The sequence below is a fragment of the Miscanthus floridulus genome, chromosome 8, assembly GCF_019320115.1.
Source record: "Miscanthus floridulus cultivar M001 chromosome 8, ASM1932011v1, whole genome shotgun sequence".
NCBI classification, from domain to species: domain Eukaryota; kingdom Viridiplantae; phylum Streptophyta; class Magnoliopsida; order Poales; family Poaceae; genus Miscanthus; species Miscanthus floridulus.
In genome coordinates this window covers 209,027,960-209,044,689 of record NC_089587.1, presented here as the reverse complement: position 1 = coordinate 209,044,689, position 16,730 = coordinate 209,027,960, and the positions used below count along the sequence as shown (strand labels likewise).

The 16,730-nt window shown below is 41.7% G+C and overlaps 1 pseudogene; it reads right to left on the bottom strand.

Moving 5' to 3' along the window:
- Positions 1 to 211: 211 nt before the first annotated feature.
- On the bottom strand, positions 212 to 4,511 carry LOC136474773 (uncharacterized; annotated as a pseudogene).
- Positions 4,512 to 16,730: the final 12,219 nt, after the last annotated feature.

The window sequence follows — 16,730 nt, the reverse complement described above, 5'->3', positions numbered from 1 at the left end:
CTGAAATGATGGAGCTGAGCTGCAATTGGCATCCGATGCAAACATGATGTGACATATTCCCGTCTCATTGATCGGTCAGTGCTCTGCAACTAATCTGCTGAACCTGAAGAAAGCACAGCAGGACGAAAAAGACTTGACTGTCAGCACCAGTTTTACCGAAAGAGTCAATGGTTAACTCAGAGCACTTGCAGTATCGATTTAGAATTTCAAATCATGGTCGACATCATATTACACGCGTGCAGGCTTTATTGACACCCACCGATTACAATTTACAAAACATTATTCAGGAATCAAAGAATAGATGGGCTCGGACAGACACTTCTGGCCACAGATGGACAGTTAATCACTGCTACTGTGTTTGCACGACTTCTAGCTCTCTGAATTGCAGATACCAGATACAATCATATCTCATTGATGTATTGGAGCATGCCCTGAAAAATCATCACGACTGAAAATGATGGTACTCGTAGAAGACAGTCTTGGTGCTAGTTCAAAGGCCAAGATGAGATTCAGTTCAACAATTTTGGCTTTGTAAGTGGAGACTAGTGCAGAGTTCATCACCCTCAATACAAAGGTGCAGTGTGCCGTCCTGCCTGTTCTCCTTTATCTCCAAACATCTGCCTGAAAAAATATGACTTGCTGGTTGCTCAAGTGGTGCGGTTCAGCATTGATCATCTTCTGTGCAACGTGCATACTGCTCTTTCAGCCTCTCAACATCAGAAACATCAAGGTTTACTGATGGATTGGATTTTTTCAGTTCTTGTGCAAACAGGTTTGTCAAGTCAACTCCCCCAACCTCTAATCTCTTAGAAGCTATGTGTTGAACAGCTCCTTCACAAACTGGAGCAATATCTGGTAAAATAGAAGCAAATGTCACTCTCCAACATCAGCCTTGCTTGCCAACCGCTATAGAAAAGGGTCTAGTGAGAGTACATACTAATTAGTGAAGTAAAACAAGCACTATCCGCCATAACTGAACGTCTGAACCAAAATGTGGGCAAAGCCTACTTTAGTTAAAGCTAGCCAATCAAAAGATTCGTTATGCCACGTGTCTCTTGTAAAGTAGTCAACTATGCCACGCTAAACAAATCACCCAAAAATGCAAGTATAAACAATTTTAAAGCACAAGCATGCAGTCACATTCCCGTAAATGAACCAATAGCTTAAGAAATCTTCTAGTCCCTGCTCCTTCGCTGTTCTAACGGAGTTAATGGTGATGAGTATAACTATGACGCATACCCTGGGAGTCACTGGCACCTAAGAAATCAAGATTTTAAAAAGATGTGAAGCAGGTGTAATCATTATGCACTGTTTCTTCAGGTATACTACTATTATATCATCTTTTGGTTATTTTGGTTATCTTTTAGTGTTGTTCCAGGCATCCACTCGTTATTCAGACGCAACTTTGGCATTTTATCTATGTTATATTTATGAAAATATTTATAATATGTAAGTGCTTTTTCAAAATGATTCACTATCATTTTATATCTTCAATCTCTATATGCAATATAAGTATTGTTCTCTCAAATAGCTCCTTATCAGAAACTCCATTTACTACGTTTAGTTCCATCTTTACTCTTAATTGGCAACCAAGTTGAAAAAGAAACATTGGTAATTGTTGACTCTTAGTAAACTCCATTTACTAGGCGTTTGTACTTTGTGGGTCATTAGAATAATCCTGCTAAAAAAACTGATATTATCATACATCCATGAGTGATATACTACAGCTCATCTTCCTCCATCTCTAAAAGGTGATAAGCCGGGCTGAAAGGTGAAAGCTCTGGTAGACAGCGCTACACGTTTGGCTACATTGTGGTCAGGTTACTGAAAGGTGAAAGCTCTGGTAGACAGAGGTGAGAGGACGACGCATCCAATGAGACACTACGGTTTCTGCAATGACGATGGAAACATATGCTGACTGTTTTGTGACATTAATTAGGTCACTGCAAAAGGTAGTAGTATCAAGCATGCTGTGATGATCAACAGCATGTCGTCTACATAATTTAGCTAATTTGAAGGATACTAACACCAAAGTTGTCATGGCTTGTGAAGCACACATCTCCTGTACAAAATTGCATGCAGAGTACAAGCCTCGTATCCATGCAAGATGATAGATAGCTTCCCAGCCTGAGAGAGTCAGCTTGTCCTAACACAAAGGCAGATAACCTACAAGGCTGAGAGATAAGATAAGAGAAACATGTTACTAGTAGTACCTTTATTATTTTCCTAGAAGGAAATGGACACGGAGTGATACTTTGATCTAGAAACAAGTAAATATCTGATGCAGCAGAAATACCTACTGATTGTCATATCCATTCACTTTGATCTACTTCTGCAAGCTTGCGCCCACAACCTACACAACAATCAACAACAAAGCCTTTAAGTCCCAAACAAGTTGGATAAGAACAAAAAAAGAAGAGGTTTGTTTTTAGCAGACACCACACAATGTTTGCCCTGTTCGCTTGGGCTTGTTTGGCCTATAAGCCGTACTTTTTCAGCCAACGAACAATATTTTTCTCTCACACCAAATCAGCCAACAGTACTTCCAGCCATGGCTTATCAGCCAAACAAGCTCAAACGAACAGGGCGGTTATTTCACATTTCACAATATAAGAAGAAAAAAGGATACTTCTTTCACAAGCATGGTCTCATTAGAATCTGATTTCAGTGTTTACCAATGCATTCAGGATGTCAAGTTCCCTACTGATGATTGCTTCTATGATGCTTGTTATCAGAAGTGAAATAAAATTTTGATCCGCAATTGCTTGCAGTTTTTATTCATCTTTCAAAGACTTATGGAACAAATACATGTGCACTACTAGGCACTAGAAGCAGAAAACAAGCAACCTCCTGGACATACATATGGCTAACAGGCTAAGGAAAATTAATGCCAATTAACTTCTCCAATGATAGGAAAGCAAGAAATCCAGAAGGCATGGCAATCTTAATCATGAGTAATGACACTACATAAATTATAAAATCCTTTGGGTTGGTTCAAAAATAAACATGCATTATACACAGTTAATGGTACAAGCAAGTGGGATCACTTTTAAGCATGATGGTTTGTATGACTGTTATTTATATATCCTGACACATTATCGCCTTTGCTGTTACCGTGGAAAAGTCAGTACTTTTGACAGAAAGGTGTAATGCTATCACCACATTGTGATGCTTACAAACCTGTGAAATATGATGTTTATATTCGCACTGATGGATTCATCCAATGCCCTCTCAGCAAGTTCATACATAATGAAATGGCCTTCTGGTCCAGCAACTTTCTCCTTCAGCAGGTACCTGCATCAAGGGAACCGATACAGCAACCAAATTCTTTGCAGTAAACTATAGACTCCACACCATACACCAAACCAACCTTTGCTGCACTAGGTGTTCGAGCTTCTGCTTATTGTTACCAAGAACAGGGTGAGTTTCATCATTCTCATTCAAACCCACCCAGTGACGAAGCCAGAAAAAAATTTAGGAGGGACTGAAACAAAAGAATAGAGGTTTTTTTTATCTTCTTTTAACCTTAGCCCCTCCTACCTAATACATATATGCATAAAATTTTAAGGGAGGGCTTAAGGGGGCTCCACGTGCGCAGGATGGGTAGGGGGGCTAGAGCCCCCCTAGCCCACCCACACGCTTCAACTGATGCCAGAGGTCCTCTGAAATGTGATCGAAAGCACTTAGGAACATCAGAGGATGATGTTTCCCCACCAAAATACATAATTTGATCTCCTTTCCTTACCTTCAGGCATTTTGCCACCAGCAAGATGAATAGTGCTAATGACAGCGAAAGCAAAGCTAGACAGATGGGCAGCGCCCTTGTCCTCAACGTACTTGCTGTACACCTCAGGGTCTAAGTTGCTGACCAGAACATAGCTCTTGGCCTCCACGTTAACTAAAGACATTTCCCACGAATTTCATCAGTCATTGCCAGCCCGTAACCACTGTGATGACAGATGCAGAGTAAAGGAACACAAAAAAAAGGGAAGAAAGAAAAAGAAGGACGCCTTACGCTGCGGCTGTGACGGCCGGCCGGCGCGCGTGGCCGGCGCGCGGGTCCTCTGTAGCTCCCTCATCTCGTACACGAAGGTGGCGGCGAGCCTGTCCTTGTCTCGTTGATGACGAGCGTGGGCAGGGCGCGCTGGCGGTAGTTCTTGGTGACTATCCCGGTGAGCTCCTCCCGCTTGATGGGGCAGTCGGAGTTCTGGTGCATCTTGAAGAGCACGTAGCGCATCACCTCCGCCACCAGCTTGTCCTTCTCCTGCAGGACCGGTGGGTCAGACAAACCGTCGAACACCTCGCGGGCGGCCGTTCCGCAGCGCATGAGGATCGACGCGGAATGACGTGCGTACCTCCTTGGAGATGTCAATCTGGGCGAGCTCGTCGCTGGTCGCCATCGGGAGAGCGCGGCGAGGGGAGATCTTGGCAGGACGTGCTCACAGATCCGATGGGAGACGAGAGGGAAGTGTTCGGCTGAAAAATAAACTAAAATACTGTTTCAGCTGACGGTTGTGGGAGAAAAATACTGTTCTGGCTTAAAACACTGTTTATGCAAACAGTGTTCTTTTGAGTGCGCGCCCCAGCCCCAGCCACGCGGTCCAGCCAGCCGAACGCCGGCTGCGGGGGAGAGGAGCCGTCGATTTTTTTTTAACCAGTAGCCTGTGCGTACATTGCTACGGGACAACTAACATTTTGTACTAAAAATACACGGATCCCACGATAAGATAATAATACTGTAAAACTTAAATATCAACATTAAAGTTATAGTTAATCCAAAAAATAAAATTTGTGAAATTAACAGAAACGGAGAGCGCGGCGGCACATGCTTACAAACTCTATTTTATAGACCTTTCCGTGATGCGCCTAAGATAATATTTTATATCGGCGGGAAGAAATCTCCGATATCTATTTCTTTCGTGCGCCAATAAATCCACGAATGAGTTCCGCCGTATCTCCATACCATCATATACACATGTTCGAGTATATATGTAAATCACACCACGACAATATAAGTATGGATGTGTTACATTGTTACCAAAAAAACAATATTTTGCGTGTGATGTTTGCAACATCGCCATTACAAAGTGCTATTCTTGTGTGTGATGTTTGCAACATTGCCATTACAAGTGATATTTCAAACATGATGTTTGCAACATCGTTATTGCAACATATTGTTTTCAACAGATCATGTATGCTCCTGCCGCCAAACTAATGAGTCATTTGTGACTGTACCCATTGTTATAGACATGGAGAAAAAGCCAAGCTGAATGGGATGCACGTTAATATCAGGCCATATAAAAGTTATCGAATGACTTATTGACAGCATAAACTTCTCCGAGTATTAGTTTCAATGAAAAGATTGTTTATATGAATAGTCGGATTATTAAACAACCACTCAAAAACTAGATAACATAGTAGGATTGTAAAGGAACATTGTCATTATATGTATTGTACTAAAATTTCACTGAACTGGACCTAACTGATGAACCTGTGGATTCAGAAAAAAATATAAATAGTATAGGAAGTGGAACTAATTGATGGGCAAGGATTTTCTAGCTATGAAATACATGTGCATGATAGATGCCTTAAAACAATGGATGTCAACTCAAAAATCAGCAAAATAATAACAGCCTAAAATAAACAAGTATGTCTGATCTCGTGATGAACAACCTATACACCGGTTTCGCAAAAGGAAAAAAACAATGCGGTGTCAATCTTGAGTTTATATTAAGGTACAATTTTATACAAACAGGATCTGAATCATATGAACTCCCGTCTTATTCACTCATCAAAAGGCCCCTAAAAATCATTAGTTGTGCCTACAAAATGGACACATCTTTGCAGGCCTTCTAGAATCAAAGTAAGTACATGGTTCTTTCTAGAAGTTATGGGTAGTCAAATTGAGTGCATGCTGTTTTGGCATCTCCAAGTTTCCCTTCCCTTTTTGTTCGGGCTTTCATATCTTTGTCGACTTCCTCTTCATCTCACTATGGTGCCAAGGTCAAGCTTGTCATTCAGAGCAGCGATGAACTCATCCCAAGTGTGGATCGCTTAGAGGCAGACATCTATCATTTCTCTGGATGTCCAAAACAGTTAGTTAATCCCATCTAGTAACACTCCAACCTCTTCAGCCAAATTAGTCACAGGAGATCATATTTGCACCACTGTCTTGGCAGACAAAACCCATTTACATCCTTTTATAAGATGTAAATAAGAAAGCTTTAGCACACAACACTTTGTGAGGCAAATGAAGTACAAACCAAATTGTCACTTATCTGGTGACTACCTTGTGCGTATTCAAACATAAATAGAACACTACTGCTGTAGTAAATGAAGGCCAACCAAATTGAAGTTGTTGCTTACCAGGAATTTTAAAATGGGTGGGATTCAGAACTATACACTCTCTCCGGTCATCATTCAAAATTGATGGGCACAGTAGATGTTTAAAATTGATGGGCACAGTGGATGTGGTTTCTTTTCCTAGTTCTTTCTCACTTAAAGCCCCCAAACCGCCAGTTTTATAAGAGAAGAATTCTTAACAGTTTTGCCTGCATTTAGGTATCTATCAGTCTATGTATCAGTTACAGAAAACAAGTGTTTGTTCTTAGGAACAAGAGAAAACATGAAGCATCTCTAAAAGTAAGTCATTTAACTGCCCAAGCAGTTTCCTAGTTCTTTAGTCACTTCATATCAATATTCAACCCAAGAAAGGGTTCAGCAAATAGAGAGCCATAAACGGCTGCTCTCAGGAGTCTAACCACCAAACAAGAATGCAGCAGCTTGCTCCTCTGTCGACACGGAATTTTGTCCTGTGCCGAGGACACACGAGCAAGCCGGAAGGGTTCGTTCGATGGAGCTGGAGATCCGCCTAGCTTTAGCGCAGGGGTGGTCGATCCTACGCACTTCTCTCGAGACGTGCCAGTCAATTTGATTCTGCAATTGACAATGAGAGAAAGTTTATCAGTAATTAAGGGTGGAATATGCCGGTGTTGACAGACAGTCCCGAATGTGCAGCTCTGAGAGCCGATATGAAAGGAGATTGACTAAATAGTCGATTCCAGCATATTCATAAGAATAAATCTGTTAAAGCTCATGGGGTTTTGTAAGAAGAATCGGTTATAGTTCAGGATGAATATCATTGTTTAGACAAATATTGGTCACTGACAAAAGGATATCAACAGTAATTAGTTCATGCTAAGCCAATGACTGTAAGTAACCGAACCCCTTTTATGTAAAAGAAACAGCTCATCATTATTCAACCATTTAATAAAGATAAATCTAATGAACATATTAGATCTCATCTATCGCTATGACCAGTGGGGTATGAGGCAGAATCATACAGGCCGTAGAAACAACAATAGACTCGACAACCCTAACTTATTACTAATATTAGTAGGGCATGAGGCAGAATCATGCAGGCCATAATATAATAATAAGATCATGGGGCTAACACATCTTTCAACCTATCGCTACTTCAATGATCTCGTGATGTGAACTATTCGTGAAAGTGCTCGATATCGGCTAAAACAGCCGATTTAGGCATAGCGCACAGTTAAGGGCATGTCCTCTCATGAACAAATCTACCAAATAACGATCCTTACTCTACGGTGCTAACAGTAGGGTATGAGGCAGAATCACACAGACCGTGATAACGGGTCATGGAACAGTTTTGCTAGCCAATAGATCTACTCAAGATCAAACATGCCTTAACCGCATGCTATGCACGATCAAGATTGATGTAAAATAGCCGATAAAATCATAACTCATCGTTTAAAGTGCAGATTAGATCAGTTTAAATTAATAAATAATGGGTTAAAAAGATATAAGGCTGATCTAGATTAATCCCAATCGGGCAAAGTGATATTTCTGTAATTAGATAAATAATGGAAGCAATAAGCAATATCGGTAACTTAATGAATCTATCTGATGGAACGCCACCCTTAGAGCCAATAACTTGACCTTAATCTAGTTCGAGCAGTGGAGGTCGATCGGATCAATGCAGTCATACTTGAACTAGATAAGAGTCGATAACTAACTCATACCAGAGTAGCAATGGAGGTCGACCGGATCGATGCAGCCATACGAACAGAGGTATAAGCCATGACGGTACTTACAGACAAGTAGCGAAGGTCGACTGGATCGATGCAGCCATACTTGCTGAAGAACTCGTTGAGATCTACTCTCCTCCTACTCCTAAGGGGTGGTCGGAGCCGAAAAAAGTAAGTAACTGGTATTTGATTGATTTTGTGTCTTTTACAAAAGTCGGGGTTTGATATTTATACCCGGGACCTGCGCATGACTCCTATCTAAGCATGATTCATCACAAATTTTGACCCTAGAGAAAATATTCCTAATTTAAGATAACTTGAACTCTAATCTTTCCTTTTTTGTAGAGTCCAACATGTCCCGTCCTGGCGCCGATCATAGCCTTTTCATTATCCGCTGGCGCTATCTGAAGAAAGTCGATTTCAGTTTTGCATTCGAATCAGCTGGTTCCGATCTGCACGCAATTGATTCATTGATGGCATGATCTTGGGAGTTTTTGAGTCCCTGTGACTCTTCTTTTAAATTTTGGTATAAACACAGGCCCTCTAATTTTAGGATAAAAGTAATTTTATTTCAAAATTATCACGTCTACGCCCCCAATAGGTCCGCAGTCATGGGTAAAGAATCTTGATCTGGGGTCTACTATTTGTCGCCGTCTATGTCAGCTCATGAGCCCATGCTTCAAAACTTTTACGAGAGCATCATTGCTTCATGGGCATTTAGATTCATCCTTCCAGGCCTACTATAAAATGTCTATCCGACCCTAGCGAGAGCAACTCAATAATCCAGCCATGTTTCTTTTCTATCTGCCTCCTCGAGTGCTCCCAACGCCGCTGGATCCTCCATGGTCTATCCTTTTGCTATGAAGATCTTCAGTGGTTAGAAGAATTCTTGTGTATAGGGTGATTGTGTCGCTCATTCTAGCGCCTTGTTGAGCAAGAAGACCAGCTATTATGGTTAGAAGAATTCTTGTGATGTCACCTGAGTCTTCTCTCCATACTCGCAAAGCTGTTCTAGTGTTTGCGAGGGCTAAAATATGTGGACTCCTCCTTGTTTGCTCCTCCAAACGCCCATCGGGAAAGCCACAGGCTTTTTTCCATAGTTCCTCAATTTACCGAGAAATCGACTGAGCATATGTTAGGCCAGCGACCTTTCCTCTTCTCTAGCATAATTTTATCAATGGGCCGATGTTGATTCAGTTCATGACGACCTTCGACCTTGTGGGGACCCGGACTCCCTTCAATCCAAAGAAGCCTTGATAGGTTGATCTCTGGTCAATGTAAATTCTTCGTATCCATCCCACGATATTTTGTAATTTGGGGAAGCAATAAGTTTGAATCTGTTATCTCTTCATTATCCGTCCCCTAAATTCCTAGAGTGTCGATCCGCTTCCGTTTCTGATTCCAATTTCACACCCCTGATGAAATCTATCTTCTCGCCTTCCCGGGCTATATATATGGGCCACGGTCGTGGATCGAACAACCCGCTTCATCTCAAACCTTCTGTATCCTTAGGATAGTTTCTGCTTTTTCTGTAGGTTTAAGATCATAGAGAACAGCAAGAGGTCTACCGAGGAGGCCCTCAACGGATCTGCATCATCGCGCTAGCGCCTTCATCGCCAAGAGGGTGCAACTCGGGCTGCTCCCATTGTTCGAGAGCAGAGGGCTGACTCTGTTCAGCCTTTAGGGTCACCTTCAGCACCAATTCGCCACCAGCTCCCCCGCTACCCAAGGAGGTAGATCAGCAATGACAATCTGCTGGCCTCCATCGATCGGACTGACCAAAACCTGGCCAGCTATCTTTCCCTTGTAGAGTTAGCTTTGGCCATGATTCAAGGCCGATCATCCCTTGAGGCCAGCCCAGTGGGGGAAAGGTTGGCCAGAGCTGAAGCTAGAATCATGGGTGAGACATCCACCACAATCTTTCTATCTTCTTCTCCATGGTTTTTCAGACGTGGCACACCCTGGGGAGCATGAGCATTTAGTTGAGGACTTTTCTAGCGTCGTCAACTCTGTAGCCTTCAACACCCTGGCCGATGATGTAGTAAGCAAAGTGTTTTCTGGCCTGTAGCTTGTAACAGGTGATATTCAGCAAACAACTTTTTTGTCTCGTACTTCATACACATTTCTTTGTCTATGTTTGCTTTGCTTCTATAGGCGATACACATCGTACCGGCTTTTACCCCTTCGGGCTTATTTTTGCACTAGAGGCGATACCTTTCTGATATCGGCTATCAGAGCTGACGACCGAACAAATTAGTTATTAAGTATTAATCTAAACGCTAGGGTAATATTTTTTTAGATATTTCCCATTGATTGCTCGGCCAAATTCTTTCTCTCCGTTTAGTGTTTCCAAAATATAAGCATTACCAAGCGCACAACGTTTGATCCGATAAGGTCTTTCCCAGTTAGGTGACCATTTGCCGAATTTATTGTCCTTCGACCCGATCGGCAATTTCACTTTCTAGACCAAGTCTCCTTCAGAGAATTGCTTAATCTTGACTTTTTTATTATAATATTTTGCAACCCTCGGTTTATTGGCTTTGATATTTTCAAGAGCACGCAGCCGAAGGCAACTCAAGTCCTCCAAATTGTCAATCATAAGATTCTTGTAGACTTCGGCTAACAAATCATTCTGTAGTATAACACGTCTTGATCCAGTCCAAACTTCCCAAGGAAGAACTGCATTATGGCCATACACAAGTTCATAAGGCGACATTTTAATTGATCCATGACATGCCATCCTATAGGCCCACAGTGCCTCATTTAGCGTCGAATGCCACTTCCTTGGCTGTTCCTCGATCTTTTTCTTGATCAGCTTAATCATAATTTGGTTGGACGCCTCTACCTGGCCATTAGCCTGAGCATAGTAAGGAGAGGAATTCAATAGCTTGATTCCCATACTAGCAGCAAAATCCTCGAACTCTTCTGATGTGAATATTGTCCCTTGATCGGTAGTTATAGTTTGAGAAATCCTAAAATGATACACAATGTGTTCCTGGACAAAATCAATCATGTTCTTTGAGGTTACCGTCTTCAAAGGAATTGCCTCAACCCATTTAGTGAAGTAATCTATTACTACCAATATGAACTTATGTCCTTTGCTTGAAGGCGGAAAAATTTGGCCAACTAAATCAATTCCCCAACCTCAAAACGGCCATGGTTTGATTATTGAATTTATGGCCGACGCAGGCAATCTTTGGACATTATAAAAACATTGACAGTTCTAGCACCCCTTGTAATATTCAAAATAATCTTCTAGTATCGTTGGCCAGAAATATCTAGTTCTGCGAATAATCCATTTCATCTTATAAGCCGATTGATGAGCTCCACATATCCCTTCATGCACCTCACCCATCAACACCTTAGCTTCTTCTTGGTTCAAGCATTTGAGCAACACCCCATTGACTATTTTATAATAAAACTGATCATCTAACAAAACATACTTAGCTGATTTATACCTTAGCTTTTAGGTAACTTTCTGAGATGGATCTATATCAGCCTGGGCGTTCGGTTTTAACCGACGGTTCGGTTCGGTTTTTCGGTTTTTCAAAATTTCGGTTTTTCAGAAAATGACCCCCGATCGGTTTGTTAAAATTATAAAAACCGACCAATTTCGGTTCGGTTTTTTAGTTCGGTTTTTCGGTTAAAACCGAAAAAACCGATGCAAATAAAACAACAGACAGGCTAAACTGACAGCAGTTCATTCTTGACAGAATTTACTCAATTTAGAACAACAGACATTATTTGAATACTCAAGACTGTTACAAGCTTAACAATTCAATGCTCAAATCAAATATTACAAACTTGTAGTTCAATGCTCAAATCAAATTTACAAATTGGATAAACAACAGGAAATCAATGCAGGTTCCAGACTTCCAGCCGGCAGCCAGCTTGCATCAACAACAGCAATATCCAATAGAAACCAAACACCACTACACCAGCAATAGACTTCGAGCCACCAGGATGTGTCCAACCAGATTGTTGGCAAAGCACCAGGGCACTATATCAAGATGCAGTATATCAAGATACTCAGATAGCACTATATCAAGATGCAGTAGTGCTATATCAAGATAGCACTATATCAAGATGCAGTAGCAGTAGTAGTGCATTTTCTATGATCCTCAAAAGGGTCTAGCAGTAGCAGTGCATCACCTGTAATCCAGGCGTCCAGCTAACCAACTTACCATTATCAAGATGCAGTAGCAGTAGTGCTATCCTTAGAAATGGCCAGGGCACCAATTTCTACAATAAGTGTAGTCATGTTACTGTAATAAGCTATCAAGATAAATAATAGAAATGATAACAACTTAGACTTAGCATTAAAAATTACCTTCCTCAAGCTTGGCCAATTCGTCTGTGTCCTCTTCAACACTGATGTAGTTGTTTCCACAAAGCCAATCATTTGTACAAACGAGTCGCTCAACCATTGTTGGTGTGAGTGATGTCCTAAAATCATCAAGTGTTCTTCCACCTGAACTGAAGGCTGACTCAGAGGCTACTGTTGAGATAGGAATTGCCAGAAGATCATGGGCCATATGAGACATTATGAGAAATCTAGTAGCATTGTTCTTCCACCATTTCATAATGTCAAAACTTTTACTAAGCTCCTCATTATCTTATGAAAGGTACTTGTCTAGTTCAGACTTCACAGTGGTATTGGCACTCCCCTTATTGCTCATCTGTTGTGCAATTATGGAGCTCATCAATCCAGAACAAAATTCTGGTGTTTCTTGAGTTTCAGCAGGCACCTTGTCACTTGGAGATGGAGCATACAATTCTCTGTACTCCTCAAACAAAGCACTAAAATAAGTGTTGACTGTTGCCCACAGTTTCTGACCTATTTCATCACCAAACATTACCATAGTTGCCATCTTGACATAGTTAGAAAGTTTGAACCGAGGATCAATACCAACACAGAAAAAAATAACAATGTTAAGCAATTGATCCCCCTTGTCTTTCTCTCCTCTCTTCTCTCTATCCCCCGGCCTTTCTCCATACTTCTCTCCCCAATATTTGTAATACTTCACTAACATTTTCTGGCCCATTTCCTTACATAATGTATCTTCACTATGACACCATTGTCTCAGCAGAACCAAAACATCAGCAATCTCATGAAAGTATGTGTGAGATGTTGGGCGACTTGTGGTAGAGACACGAAGGGTCAGCTCATAGAAGTATTTAAGAAATTGAGCCATTTTCCTTGCCTTTTCCCAATCTGATTTGATTGGAACTCCTGGTGCTTTCTCACTCTCTAACTCTAGACTATAGTATGGGTCTTCATCACTATACCTTTCAAAGGCCTTTTCATACTCTTGTGCAGTTTGTAGCATCAGGTAAGTTGAGTTCCACCTAGTGCAGACGTCTAGGTTGAAAAATGCTTTGGTCTGAACCTTTGCTAACTCGGCACATTTCTTGAACTTTACCAACCTAGATGGTCCACTCCTAACATACTTAACAGCAGCCCGAACACGAGCGATTGATCTATCAAATTCTTTCAGCCCATCACCTACTATCAGGTTGATAATATGTGCAAAACACCTCATATGAAGGTACTCTCCTTCAGCAACACAGCCTTTTGATTCATTCAGGACCCTCTGCATGTACTTAATTGCAGTGTTGTTTGCACTAGCATTGTCTACTGCTATTGTAAAAACATTCTCAATTCCCCAGTCAGCCAAGCAATTCTCTAAAGATTTCCCAATGTCCTCCCCCCTATGGCCCTTAACTAAGAAAAAACCAATAAATTTTTTGTGCAAATTCCATTCATTGTCAATAAAATGTGCTGTAACACACATGTAATTATGACTGTTCTTAGCCGTCCATGTGTCTGTTGTCAGGCTAACTCTTTCACAGTTGTCTTTCAAAAATTTCCTAAGTTTTTCTCTCTCATCATCAAACACTTTCACACAAGCTCTAGTGATTGTTCTTCTAGATGGCAAAACAAAACGTGGGCATGCTTTTGACATAAACTTTCTAAGGCCAGAACGTTCAGATAACACAAAAGGTTGCTCATCTTCTATTATCATCTCAGCAAAACTCCTCCTTAACTCCTCAGGATCAAATTTCCAAGTAGATAGAGTACCAACACTACTATTGCTAGGGCTAGGTTGTAGTTGTAAAGTACCTTGATTATCTACTACAGGTTTGTGAGGATTCTTCTTGCAGATTTTCAAATGAGCCTTCATGGAGGACGTACCATTTAACTTTGTGTCACAGCGGAGTTGCTTGCCGCAGTACTTGCACTTGGCTCTCTCCTCCCCATTATCAAGTTTGATCTTGCTAAAGTGTTCCCAAACATCTGATCTTGGAACCATGGGCTTCCTTTTCTTGCTTCCCTCATCTCCCACTTCCTCTCCATCCTTGGACTGCTGCTGCTCATCCTGCTTGTCATTCTCCCCATTTACAACTTCATTCTCATTCACTTGAACATTTAGATGCGCCACTGTTTCTTCAGTGTCCCCCATCTACAAGACATCAAAACAAAAACCAGCCATCTAGGTACTTAGTCAGGGTACAAACTAACTAACTAATCAACTCGCTTTGTCACAAAGCAACCAACAGGCATCTGGATCTATTAGGCATTAAGCAAGAACAAGAAGAACTAAAGACTTACATTGGAGGACTGCTCTGTTCTTGCGGCCGTGGTTGAGGAGCTTGACGACGGTCGATGGTGGCGCCTCCGCTGCTGGCCGCCTGGCGCCCTGAACTGCTGGTTGCGTCGCCTGTCGCGCCTCCGAAGGGTTAGGGTTAGGAGCGAGAGTGCGAGGCTCTGCGGAGTGCGTGCGGAATGCGGTGCTAGTGCGACTGGATTCGTCGATTCGATGCGGGGAACTAGGGAACTGGGGAGTGAAGGGTTAGGGTTACTGCCGGTGCGACTCGATTCGTCGATCTCGATTCGATGCGGGGAAGTGGGGAACTGGGGAGTGAAGGGTTAGGGTTAGGAAGTGAAGAGTGAAGTGGTCAAGTGGTGCGGGTGCCTGGTGCGGGTGCTGCCATGGGTGGTGCCGTGATGGGCCGGTGCCTGGTCACTGGTGGGTTGGTGCCTGGGCTGGCGCTCAGCGAGTCAGAGTCAGCGAATAGCGTCACAGCGGCGGCTCAGGGCCTCAGGCGCTCAGCGAGTTTAGCGTTCGGTACTTTGGTTCGGTATGGACTTGAAACCGAAGCCGAAGCCGATAACCGAAATTCACGGAATTGGAAACCGAAACCGAACCGAAAAACCAAACTACCTACTATTCGGTTCGGTTTTGGTTCGGTTCGGTTTTCGGTTTTCGGTGAAAAAACGCCCAGGCTGAGATCTATAAGGTAATCGGCTATTTCAACTCTCCAATCATCACTTGAGGTTTCACTGCTCAAGACTTCTTGAAACACTTGATATCTTGATGCACTTTGAGCTAGACGATTAGCCTCTTGGTTTTGTGCTCTTGGAATATGTTGGTAAGAGATATGAAGAAACTCCTTGAGCAACTTTTCGCACTCATCATAGTATCATTTCAAAATCTCTTCTTTGCACTCAAATAGGCCGATCAACTGATTAATAATTAACTGTGAATCTCCAAATACTTCAGTTGCTTTAGCCTTTACTTCATGAAGAAGTTGAAGTCCCTTAAGAACAGTTTCATACTCCACTTGATTATTAGTAATCATTGGTTCAGTTGGAAGAGCAAACTCAAAACTTCCCCCCCGAGATGAAATAATAACAATACTAATGCCACCACCTTGCTTGCATGATGACCCATCAAAGAATAACGTCCAAGGCATCGGCTCTACATAACCAATGCTTGGCTTATGATGCTGGGTGACAATATCGACCATTATTTGTCCTTTGACTGCTTTAGCTGATTCATATTTCAAGTCAAATTCTGATAACGCAAGAATCCACTTTCCCACTCTTCCATTCAGTATTGGCATTGATAATATGTGCTTAACCACATCGGCCTTGGAAACAACTGTACACTCGACCGATAATAAGTAGTGTCGCAACTTAGTGCAAGAGAAATATAAGCACAAGCACAACTTTTCGGTGGGAGAATATCTTGTCTCTAGATCCAGTAGTCTTCTACTCAGATAGAAAACAACTCTCTCTTTTCTTTCAAATTCTTGCATAAAGGTCGATCCAATTGTCTTGTCATCAGCCGATATGTATAACTTAAAAGGCTTACCTTGCTGAGGAGGGACCAACACAGGTGGACGCTTTATGTATTCTTTTATCTCTTCAAACACCTTTTGTTGTATGTCACCCCATTTGAATTCTTGATCATTCTTCAACTTCAACAAGGAAGAAAATGGTAGGATCCTTTCTGACAAATTTGAAATGAATCTTCTGATAAAATTGATCTTACCAAACAGAGATTGCAACTCTATTTTGATAGTCGGGGGAACTGCATCATCAATTGCTTTTATGCTTTTCTGATCAACTTCGATTCCTCTCTTGTGGACCATGAATCCCAAGAATTGTCCAGCTGATACTCTAAAAGCACACTTATTAGGATTCATCTTTAAACCATGTTTTCTTGTGCATTCTAGAGTCTCTCGTAAGTTAGCCAGGTGCTCTTTGTACCCTTTGGATTTTATCATCACATCATCGATGTAGATTTCAACAATCCTATCGATCAACTTATGAAAAATGTAATTCATCGCCCTTTGATAAGTTGCACCGGTATTCATCAGACCAAAGGTCAT